The sequence below is a fragment of the Amphibalanus amphitrite genome, unplaced genomic scaffold (assembly GCF_019059575.1).
Source record: "Amphibalanus amphitrite isolate SeventyFive unplaced genomic scaffold, NRLGWU_Aamphi_draft 000035F_arrow, whole genome shotgun sequence".
In the NCBI taxonomy this organism is placed as follows: Eukaryota; Metazoa; Arthropoda; class Thecostraca; order Balanomorpha; family Balanidae; genus Amphibalanus; species Amphibalanus amphitrite.
This window is the reverse complement of record NW_024881531.1, coordinates 142,680-153,144: the sequence shown is the minus strand read 5'-3', so window position 1 is coordinate 153,144 and position 10,465 is coordinate 142,680.

The following is a 10,465-nucleotide window of genomic DNA, read 5'->3' as shown; positions in this document are numbered from 1 at the left end:
CAAAAATATTTAACGGAACCAAAAGTTACGCACGGCATAGCGGCAAGGGATCCCTTAGAGATAGGATTGCGACTTCCAGGCCATTTCAGGCCACTGAGGGTCAGTGTGGACTCTCAGAAGCCTGCTTAGGATCCCGGAGATCGGCGTGGGTCACCCCAAATATTTACGTGTATGTGGTGCTTTAGGGCTTTCCGAGCCTAAGGTGGGCCCGGAAAGCCCTTTAGGGCACACGAGCTTTCAGAAGCCAGTGTGGGCGGCGGGCGCTAAGAGACTAGGCCCAGGGTGAGCCTGGAGCCCTCGAACAACAGTGTGAACCGTCGGGGTCTGTGTCGAATCCTTAAGGACCCTACGTTGTTAGGGACATAAGAAACATGTGTTGCGGCCCTCAGAGGGACACGTGAGTTGTGACCCCTCAGATGCCGGGTTGGGGTTTAGTAAAGTCTGTCGCCTCAAAAGTTCGGCTGAACTATCATAGGCCAGTTGAGGTTTTCAGAAATTTTCGAAGGCATCCTCAAAGATTCGTGTGGCCCTTCAGAGGTCTACGTATGTATAATGTCCTCAAAGATCCCTGTATGGGCCCTCTAGAGAACATGGACACCAGTGGGACTCTCAGAGGCCGGTTTGGGCCCTCCGAAAGCTTCTTAGAGCTCAGTGGAGCTCCTTAGGAGCCTGTGTGAAAAGCAGGCTCATGAGCCCTGCGGCACTTGAACGGTACTTGTGCCTGTCGCAGACATTTGACGAGAGTTGAGAAAGGCCCCGAAGATTTCTTGTCACGCTTTGAACGAAAATTATGTGTCAGCACTCAAAAATTTATGAAAATCAGCTACAAAATGTAATACAGAACCAACTAGGAACATGGCATGAATCATGGCATTGACATTTCCGAGTCTGGAGTCGGAGTCTTGAAGATTTTGGCGACTGCGACTCTGACTTTGGTTTGAACTGCACGCTCCAACAGAGTCTGACCTCACAGGCATTCTTAGAAAGGTACCCCCATTTTTCCCCGACTCCAAAATCTCATCGGATCTGTATCGATCTCAGGGGGTGCCCGGTCCGAGGTTGGGGGGGCAAGCTGCCCCGCTTGCCCCCCCGTGGCGACGCTAATGGTTGAAAATGAAAAACTGGCCATAAAACATGCATCGCACAACCTTAGTAAAGTTGGGTTCATGTGGTGACCCTTGGTGACCTTTGGTGACCTGACCTGTGACCTGACCTGGTATGACCAGTGACCTCTAATAGCAACATATGTACTAGACAACTGACGTCTTATCGCTGATTTTCGACAAAATGCGTTTTACTCGGTGTTATAGCGCTTTCCCTAGAGGTCCCGTGAACGGTGAAACATTTTATCTTTGACCTGACCTGTGACGTCATCGGTGACCCCGAGGTCAATAAAATTTGGTTTCCCTCAACAAATTTGACAGGGCTATCGAACGCCGTTTGAATTTTGCGGATCCGTCCAGTAGTTTCGGAGATACGAGGGGGGGGGGCAAAAAAAAGCCCCCCCCCCCCACCAGGTCGCGTTATAAACAGACCCCACCAGGGCGCGGGTTAATACACCCCAGTACCGGGAGCCGAATTTATAAATCAAATAACTAACTTTGGAAAATACAGCGATACTTCAATGCTATCCCAACGTCAACTTCCATTCCAATATATATCCCATGGGATGTTTCCAACGTGTCCGAGAACATAAGAAATTATTGCAAAAAAACGTTTAAAGTGGATTAATGTGATCCTTTATTTCTACACTTCATATAATGAAGAAATACGTATAATAATCATTCATTTTCTTTTTAGAAGAGGGTACAGACACAAATCACGATATTCAAAGAGCGTAATTTCTTGCTTAGAAAACGCCCAAGAAACGTTAGGTTTTTTAGTACCTGGGCATCTCTATATTATAAGATCTCTATGATTGCAATAACTAACACAAACTTTACCTAGGGTGAGTTTTCATGCCCATATTATATTTCGGCTGAAACAGACTCTTTCCGCATTCAGGAAATCGCATGCGAGAGCCTATTTAAATACATTATAATTCTTCCCGCATCAATCGCATGCGGGAGGTGGGTGCGATTGATGCGAGCGTGCTTCCATGTATTTGAATAGGCTTTCGCATGCGATTTCCTGACCGCGGAAAGAGTCAGTGTCTCAGGCTTGTGCTAAGCATGGCTTGAAAGACCAAGAACGAAATAAAATACAGCTGCCCCTACACTTAATTAACCCGCGCCCCGTAGGGCTACCGGCGGACCCTACCACCCGTGGGGGGGGGGCGTTTCGGCCCCCCCTAAGATCTCGGGAATTTACCGGCCGATTTTCAAAATTCAAACGGCGTTCGATAGCCCCGCCCCGGAACTACCTTGTGACCAAATTTCATTGACCTAGGTCAAACCGATGACGTCACAGGTCAGGTCAAAGGTCGGATTTTCACCGTTCACAGGCATTTCAAGAAATGTGTTGTGAAATCGAGTAAATTGGTAAGTTATTGAAAACCATCGATGGTACATTGTTCGTCAAACACATACTTCGCTATCTGAGGTCACTGATACCAGGTCAGGTCACAGAGGTCAGGTCACTGGGGGGTCACAATATGAAAGTGCCGTGTGATACATGTTTTATGGTCCATTTTACATGACAAATGCGATTATGTGGGTCAGGCAGCCTTTGGGGCCAACTAAGTCACGTTTTGGTGAAGGTCAGGTCAAGGTCAGGTCATATTAGGTCAAATTTCAAAGTTCATATTTTTGCATAAAATGGGTATCGATTCGATACAGCTCGTCACGGGGAGTCCAATGGTGGTCTTTGTTTTGCCCTACGTGGTCTAGAATTTCCAAAAATTGAGTTTGAAAATTTGACATCATAATTTTTGAAGTTTTTTTTTTCGCTGTAACTTGGCCAAAAAACGAGATATCGATCTGAAATTTGGTATGTAGATAGAAGACGGTAGGTACTATCACATTTATTCCGTTTTTTTCGAAACTAAAAAAATGAATTTTTTGGCTAATTTATCCAAAAAATTGCATTTCGACTTTTTGGGGTCAAAACTCAAAAACTTCAAAAATCCGAGACAGCAGTTTTGTAGCCCTGTCAATTCTACACCTTTTATGTCTTGATCATTTTTATGTATCTTCAAAGCTGTAGGCCTGACAGCTCTTCTCGCGAAGGTCTTTTTTCGGTCGAAAATGGCAGAACATGACGTTATTCTGACGTCATTTGTGGCCAACCTAACATAGCCTCTGGAAATTTTTTTTTGTCACAATGTGTAAAATTGATGCCCAGAATGGTCCTGAAAATTTGGTGGCGATATCTCCAGCCGTTTAGGAGATATCGACGGAAAAGGACAGGGGGGCCGTTTCGCCCCCCCCCCCCCTACGGGGCGCGGGTTAACGTTCCCATATTTTTCAATATCACTTTACCCAACAACAACAAAAAAAAAACATTTGAAGTGCAATTGACCTGCTTAAAAGTTGCATTCATAGCCACACAAACCACCATAGCAGCGCACAATATGACCAAAAATAGCCATCCATAAGATGCAGTTCTCACTTCTCTGCACTACGAAACAGAGCTTTAAAGTCGCACATGACGGTTGCACAAAATTTACACGAAAAATAAGCCACCTGATGACACCCAGCCAAGCACACAGCCTTCACCCCAACCATCGTTGGCTGGTAGTTATACCGAGCGTACCGTCAGTGGACGCAGCAGTAGGTATATATGGCCTTGAGTAGCCGTTCGAGACGGCCTGTCCGGCGCCGCGACTATCGGTGGCAGCCTCCGGAGGGCAGAACCGACCTCACTCAGCCCGCGCTACGCCGCAGGAGACGGACGGAGCCACTAGCACCAGAGCTACGCTAGCAGCAGAGCTACGATAGCATCAGTCATCACTGGTGTATGATAGGATAATGCGCTTTGCTAGCCTATTCAACATTACGCACTACGTCATTGCACACTGCACAACGCCAAGAACAGCCAAGCAGCAGCCAGCAGCAAAGCAAAGAAAGCTGACGGACAAGGAGAAGACATGCTCTCACCCGGAGCTATTAGATATCTCTACCGGAAGGCATCTCACCCCAGTATCGTCTCGCCCATAGACCTCTGCGTACCTCTATGCCTATACTCGTATATTGAATGTGGCCAATGACTTGTCTTGTTTCTTCAGTCCGGGGTTCACCGAACTCTGGTGTCACGGAACTAACCCGGCGGGGACAGGTCGTATTGCCCGTGTCCCCACAGCTCCTATCCGTGTTCCCCGGGACCTGTCTACCAGGTGTGATGGGTTTGCATCTCCACTAGGTTGGCACCTCATCGGCCGGTGCCGGCTGCTCCGTTCGCCTGGCCCGGGCCGCGGGGCATGACCACGGATCACGTGATCGCCTGAGGCCCGGCGCCGGCGGCTGGGGCTGCCGGCGGGCCGGCTGGGAGTCTGGCGGGAACCGGGACGGCGCGCGGAGCGGGGAGTTCCGCGCGGAGTTGTGATCGCGACCTCGTCGGCACCGGGTGGTGACGGAGTTGTTACCGACAATATATTCAGAGTTTGTGCACTTTGTCGTTTTGGCCAGACCAGCACATGGCGCGGTCGGTGGTCATTAACGTAAACCTGCAGTAAAATAACGTAACGCTGAAAATGCCTGACGAGCGTCAAGAACTGGAGGTGGCACAGGAGGCGGCGGTGGCTGGAGCCGTTCAGCCTGCGACGACAGCGGCGGCCGGGACGCAACAGAACAACACATCGTGGCTGGGAAGAGCCGCGCAGCCGGACCGTCTGGATCTGTCGACGGATCGGGGCGACGCGTTCCGCTCCTGGAAGGAGAGATGGGACGACTTTTACCTCCTCGCCGGCATCGCCAGCATGCAGCCGAACGCTCAGATGGCCGCCCTCCGATCGTGTCTGACGGACGACACGAACCGCGTCGTTCGGAACTTGCCCCTGACTCCAGAGGAACGACAGGACGTCAACGCTGTGCTGGCACAGCTAGAGACGTACGCCATTGGCCAGGTGAATGAGGTCCTTGAGCGAAAGCGGTTCAACAGCAGAGTTCAGGGTGAGGGGGAGACCTTTGATGATTTTCTTACATGTCTCCGTGACTTGTCTCGATCTTGTAAATTTTGCTCGTCGTGCAATGAATCACTGATACGGGATCGTATTGTTATTGGTCTGAGGTCGGCAGAGACCGTCCAAAAGCTCTGTGCCATCCCCAAACTCTCTCTGTCCGCCGCTATATCTCTCTGCAGGTCGGAGGAGGCAGCGTACCGAGACGCCTCGAGGATCCGAGGGCCCGACGCCACCGTCGCTCGCGTGGACCGCGACGCGACCTTCGACCAGGGCCAGCCAAGAGGTCATCACGATCTCTCCCCACCGGCGGCGTGTCGCGTGTGCGGCCCGCAGCAGGTCCATGACCGGCGGCCCGGTCCCGCAGCTCAGCCCTCGACGGGGCGACCGTCACAGCGGCAGTCTGCCCCGGCGACCCCTGGGGGCGACCGCTGCGCCAGCTGCGGGTACGTCCACCGGCGCGGTAACGACTGTCCCGCCCGGGGCCGGGAGTGCCGCGCATGCGGGAGGGTCGGCCACTTTGCCAGCGTCTGCCGATCGACGCAGGTGAGGCCGTTCCCGGGCTCACAAGTCCAGGGCGGGCCGCCGTGGCCCTCAACCTCTGCGATCATCGCGTCTACCGCTGCCGAGGGAGCCCCGAGGGTGTCCGTCCGGGTGGAGGCAGGGAACCGGAGAGTGACCGTGGACGCCCTCCCTGACACCGGGGCTGACCTGTCGGTGGGCGGCGAGGACCTCTTGGCACAGCTGGGGGCGTCCCGGGAGGATCTCCGCCGACCAGTGCACCACCCGCGCGCGGCCAATGGGAGCGTCATCCCGTCGGTGGGGATTCTGCCGGTCACCATCGCACTGGGGGACATCCAAGCAGAGGAGGAGGTACACATTCTGCCGGGAGTCAGAGGACTTCTACTGTCCTGGGAGGTCACGAGGACCCTGAAGCTCATCCCAGCAGACTATCCCCGGCAGATCGCGGCGGTAGGGAAGCCGGAGTCCACCACTGCCGCCACCGCAGAGCGTCGCCTGAGCTCGGGTCCCGATCCGACCGCTGGAGTCGGCCACTGCATGCCAACGGCCAACCCCAGCACGACGGCCGACCTGGCGGGCCCGCTGACGCCGCCTCCTGCTGGAGGGTTAGAGAACGCCCAGGACCCAACCAGCATTCAGAGACCTGCCGGGAGCGACCACTCACCAGAGTCACGTGAGTACACTGACCGATATCGGCTGATGTCGGAGTTCGAACGAGTGTTTGATGGCCACATTCGCACGATGCCAGGGGAAAAGTTTACCATTCACCTCCAACAGGATGCCCGGCCGTTCTGCGTGACGACCCCTCGGCGCATCCCGCTGTCCCTACGGGAACCACTGAAGGCAGAACTTGATCGACTGGAGGCAGAGGGAGTCATCTGCCGAGTCACTGCTCCCACCGAATGGTGTGCCCCCATCGTAGTAACGCCCAAGAAGGGAGGCGCAGGTGTGCGGCTATGCGTGGACCTATCTCAGCTAAACAAGTTTGTTCGGCGGGAGCGGTACCAGTCGCCCACACCGATCGAAGAAGTCGCCTCCATCCGTTCGTCTGAGGCGCGTTGGTTCACCGTATTCGACGCCCTGAAAGGGTACCATCAGTGCCCTCTGGCTGAGGACAGCAGACTCTTGACCACCTTCATCACCCCCTTCGGACGCTTCGCGTTTCTCAGGGCCCCGTACGGAGTGACCTCTATATCCGAGCACTACAACCGCAGAATGGATGAGGCGTTTGAGGGACTGACCGGCTTCAGAAAAGTGGTGGATGACGTGATCATCTTCAGCCGCACCAGATCGGAGCATCTTCAGCACGTGCGGCAGTTCCTGCAGCGTTGCCAGGATCGGGGAGTCTCTCTCAACGCCAGCAAGCTGCAGCTGGCACAGCAGACTGTCAAGTTTGCTGGATTCATCGTGTCCGGGGACGGCTACCGACCAGACCCGCAGCTCACTGAAGCCCTCTCACAGTTCCCGACACCCAGCAACTTGACTGAGGTCAGGAGCTTCTTCGGGCTCGTCAACCAGGTGGCTTACTTCGTGGACGACGTAGCCGAACTGCTGACGCCCCTCCGCAGCCTCCTCAGCTCACGGCGTGAGTTCATCTGGGACGAGAACCATCAGCTGGCATTCGACAAGGCCAAGGCCGCCCTGACTTCTCTTCCAACTCTCGCCTTCTACGACCCGAAGCTACCAACCCGGCTGGAGACGGACGCCAGCCGAGCGCGGGGGCTAGGGTTCGTCCTTCGTCAGGCTCATCCCGACGGCACCTGGCGCGTGATTCAAGCAGGGTCACGCTTCCTGAGCGATGCCGAGACAAGGTACGCAGTAATAGAGCTGGAGGCCTTGAGTGTGGCATGGGCGGTGCGGAAGTGTCATATCTTCCTCAGCGGGCTGCCGTTGTTCCAGATTCTGACTGACCACCGCCCTCTCGTTCCGATACTCAACAGCAAGATGATGGACGAGATCGAAAACCCACGCCTTCAGAGACTTCGGATGAAGATCGGTGAAGCTGGCGTCTTCACCGCCAGCTGGCGGGCTGGAGCTGAACATGTCGCGCCGGACGCTCTCTCCCGAGCAACGGTCCAGGATCCTGAGCCGGGGGACGAGGTTGGTGAGGACGCCGCATCGCTCCGGGTGTGCGCGGTCGTAGTCGCAGAGCTGCACGCGTCAGGCACCGACGTCAGGCTGGACGAGGTACGCCGCGCTGCCCTGTATGACCCCGAGTATCAGTCATTGAAACGCACTATTGAAGAAGGGTTCCCCCAGACCAAGAATGACACACCAGAATCTATCCGCAGATATTGGACTGTTCGTGACCGACTGTCTGTCGATGACGGACTCGTGGTATGTGGGTGCAGGCTGGTTATCCCACAGGAGCTGCGCAAGGCTGTCCTAGCTGCCCTCCACGACGGACACCTGGGCAAGGAGAGGACGAAGAGCCGAGCTCGTCAGGTCGTCTACTGGCCCGGAATGGACGCCGATGTCGAGAACGTGACACGAAGCTGTCGGAACTGCCAGGCCCAGCTCCCGTCACAGCAGCGAGAGACCGTCCTACACCACCAGCCTACACAGCGACCGTTCCAGTCACTTGATCTTGACTTTGCAGAACACGCTGGGCGTAAGTACCTGATTGCTGTAGACGGATTTTCGGGGTGGCGCTTCATCAAGTTGCTGGGGAACTGTGCACAGGCTAAACAGCTGATGTCAGCAATGCGTGAGATCTTTTGTCAAGTGGGTGTACCTCAATGGATCATGTCAGACGGAGGGCCCCAGTTCGCATCCAAGGCGTTCCAAGACTTTCTGTGTCGGTGGGGTGTGGAGCATAGACGGTCATCTCCCCACTACCCCCAATCTAACGGGAGGGCGGAGGCAGCGGTGAAGGCCGCCAAGAAACTGATCCGGTGCTGTTGGGATGATTGCCGGAATCAACTGGACGAGGAACGGTGGACAAGAGGAATTCTACAGCACCGCAACACCCCCGGGAGAGGAGGAAGGTCGCCAGCACAGATCGTCTTCGGACATCCAGTGAGAGACACGCTGCCTGCTCATCGGCGGAGCTTCGCCCCCGAGTGGCAGATCGCTGCCGATGCGGCCGCTGGCCGCCTGTCGGAGCAACAGCAGCGCGCGGACGACCTCTATAACCGGCAGGCTCGGGACCTGGAGCCACTGGCCGTCGGTAACCAGGTGTCTGTCCAGGACGACCGCACCGGGCGGTGGGACCGTTACGGTGTCGTGTGTGAGGTTGGGCCCCATCGGAGGTATTTTGTGCGGTTGTCCAGCGGGCGTGTGCTGACGCGAAATCGTAGGCATCTGCGGCGTCGTTATGGCCATGCCATCCCTGACGAACTGGCTCAGTGCGTGCCACCGGTGGTGAGCCGGCCGCCGCCGGTGCTCCAGCAGAGGGAGCCTGCGGCCGCGGCGCCGTCGGCCCCGCTCGGGTTGAGACGATCCACGCGTGTGAGAAGGCGCGTGAAACGGTTAATCGAGGAAATGTGAGCAGATGTGACTGTGGGGGAGGGGGAGATGTGATGGGTTTGCATCTCCACTAGGTTGGCACCTCATCGGCCGGTGCCGGCTGCTCCGTTCGCCTGGCCCGGGCCGCGGGGCATGACCACGGATCACGTGATCGCCTGAGGCCCGGCGCCGGCGGCTGGGGCTGCCGGCGGGCCGGCTGGGAGTCTGGCGGGAACCGGGACGGCGCGCGGAGCGGGGAGTTCCGCGCGGAGTTGTGATCGCGACCTCGTCGGCACCGGGTGGTGACGGAGTTGTTACCGACAATATATTCAGAGTTTGTGCACTTTGTCGTTTTGGCCAGACCAGCACACCAGGTGCTGAGACAGGGGATCGACCTCGAGGCGGAGAGGTTCTTCGCGGCAGCAGTGACAGGCAACACCCACGGACACCAATGGAAGCTGTCGAAACCGAGGGCCGTCTCCCAAGTGCGCCGGAATGTAGGTATTCTCCCTTCGGGTCATCAACGATTGGAACGCACTACCGCCATCAGTCGTCGACTCCCCCACCCCAGCCTAAACGCCTTCAAAGCCGGACTGGACAAACAGTGGGCACATCCGAAATACGCAACTCACCCTAACGACTGAGTCAGAACACTACAAGGAGCTCGATAGGACCAGATCCTTGAGGCCAAGTGGTCTGTCAAAATTCCGCACTTAAAGGTACTGTAGACGGGTCTCGCCTCGCCACCCCGGTTCCGACACGCAAGCTTCACAAGAGAAACAATAAGAAACAGAAGAGAAGCCGGTACGAAATTAAACGGCGCGAATAAATGGACCGACTACAGTACAAGTATAAGCATGGGTGTCGATTTCTGCCGAGTTGCGGGTGTCCGAGCCTCTCCCAATGCCACGCCGGCTTGGCTTTGGAGACGTAACAGATAGCTCGGGTCAAGGTCAACGCTAGGGTCGCGGCGGATTTGTAGTGCTCGTGCACCCGCAACTCAATAGAAATCGACACCCATGAGTCTAAGTATACACTATATGCAAGTATAAGCGAAGAAGGTTGTCATTAGCTGTTTTCACGACGGCCATCTGGTACACATTTGGTGCACATTTGGTGCAGATTAGGTGCAGATTTGGTCAAATTAAGTTCAGTGTGTTTCAAGTAGCTATCAGCTAGGGTTGCACTTATTGCTTATATGTCTGCTTTGTCAAATTATCAGACATTATCATCGATTAAAACACTGAAAAAATCATAAAATGAAGATATTTGCTGTAAAAGAGGTTAGGTGCAGATTTGGTCAGATTGGGTGCATTCGCCGGATAGCCCGTCGTGAAAACGGCTAGGGGCAGTTGGAGTGACTTAACTCGCTGATGACGGATATAAAAAGACACTCATCGTTTGCCAAAGCAATTGTTTTTGTGGCGTGACGAATTTAGT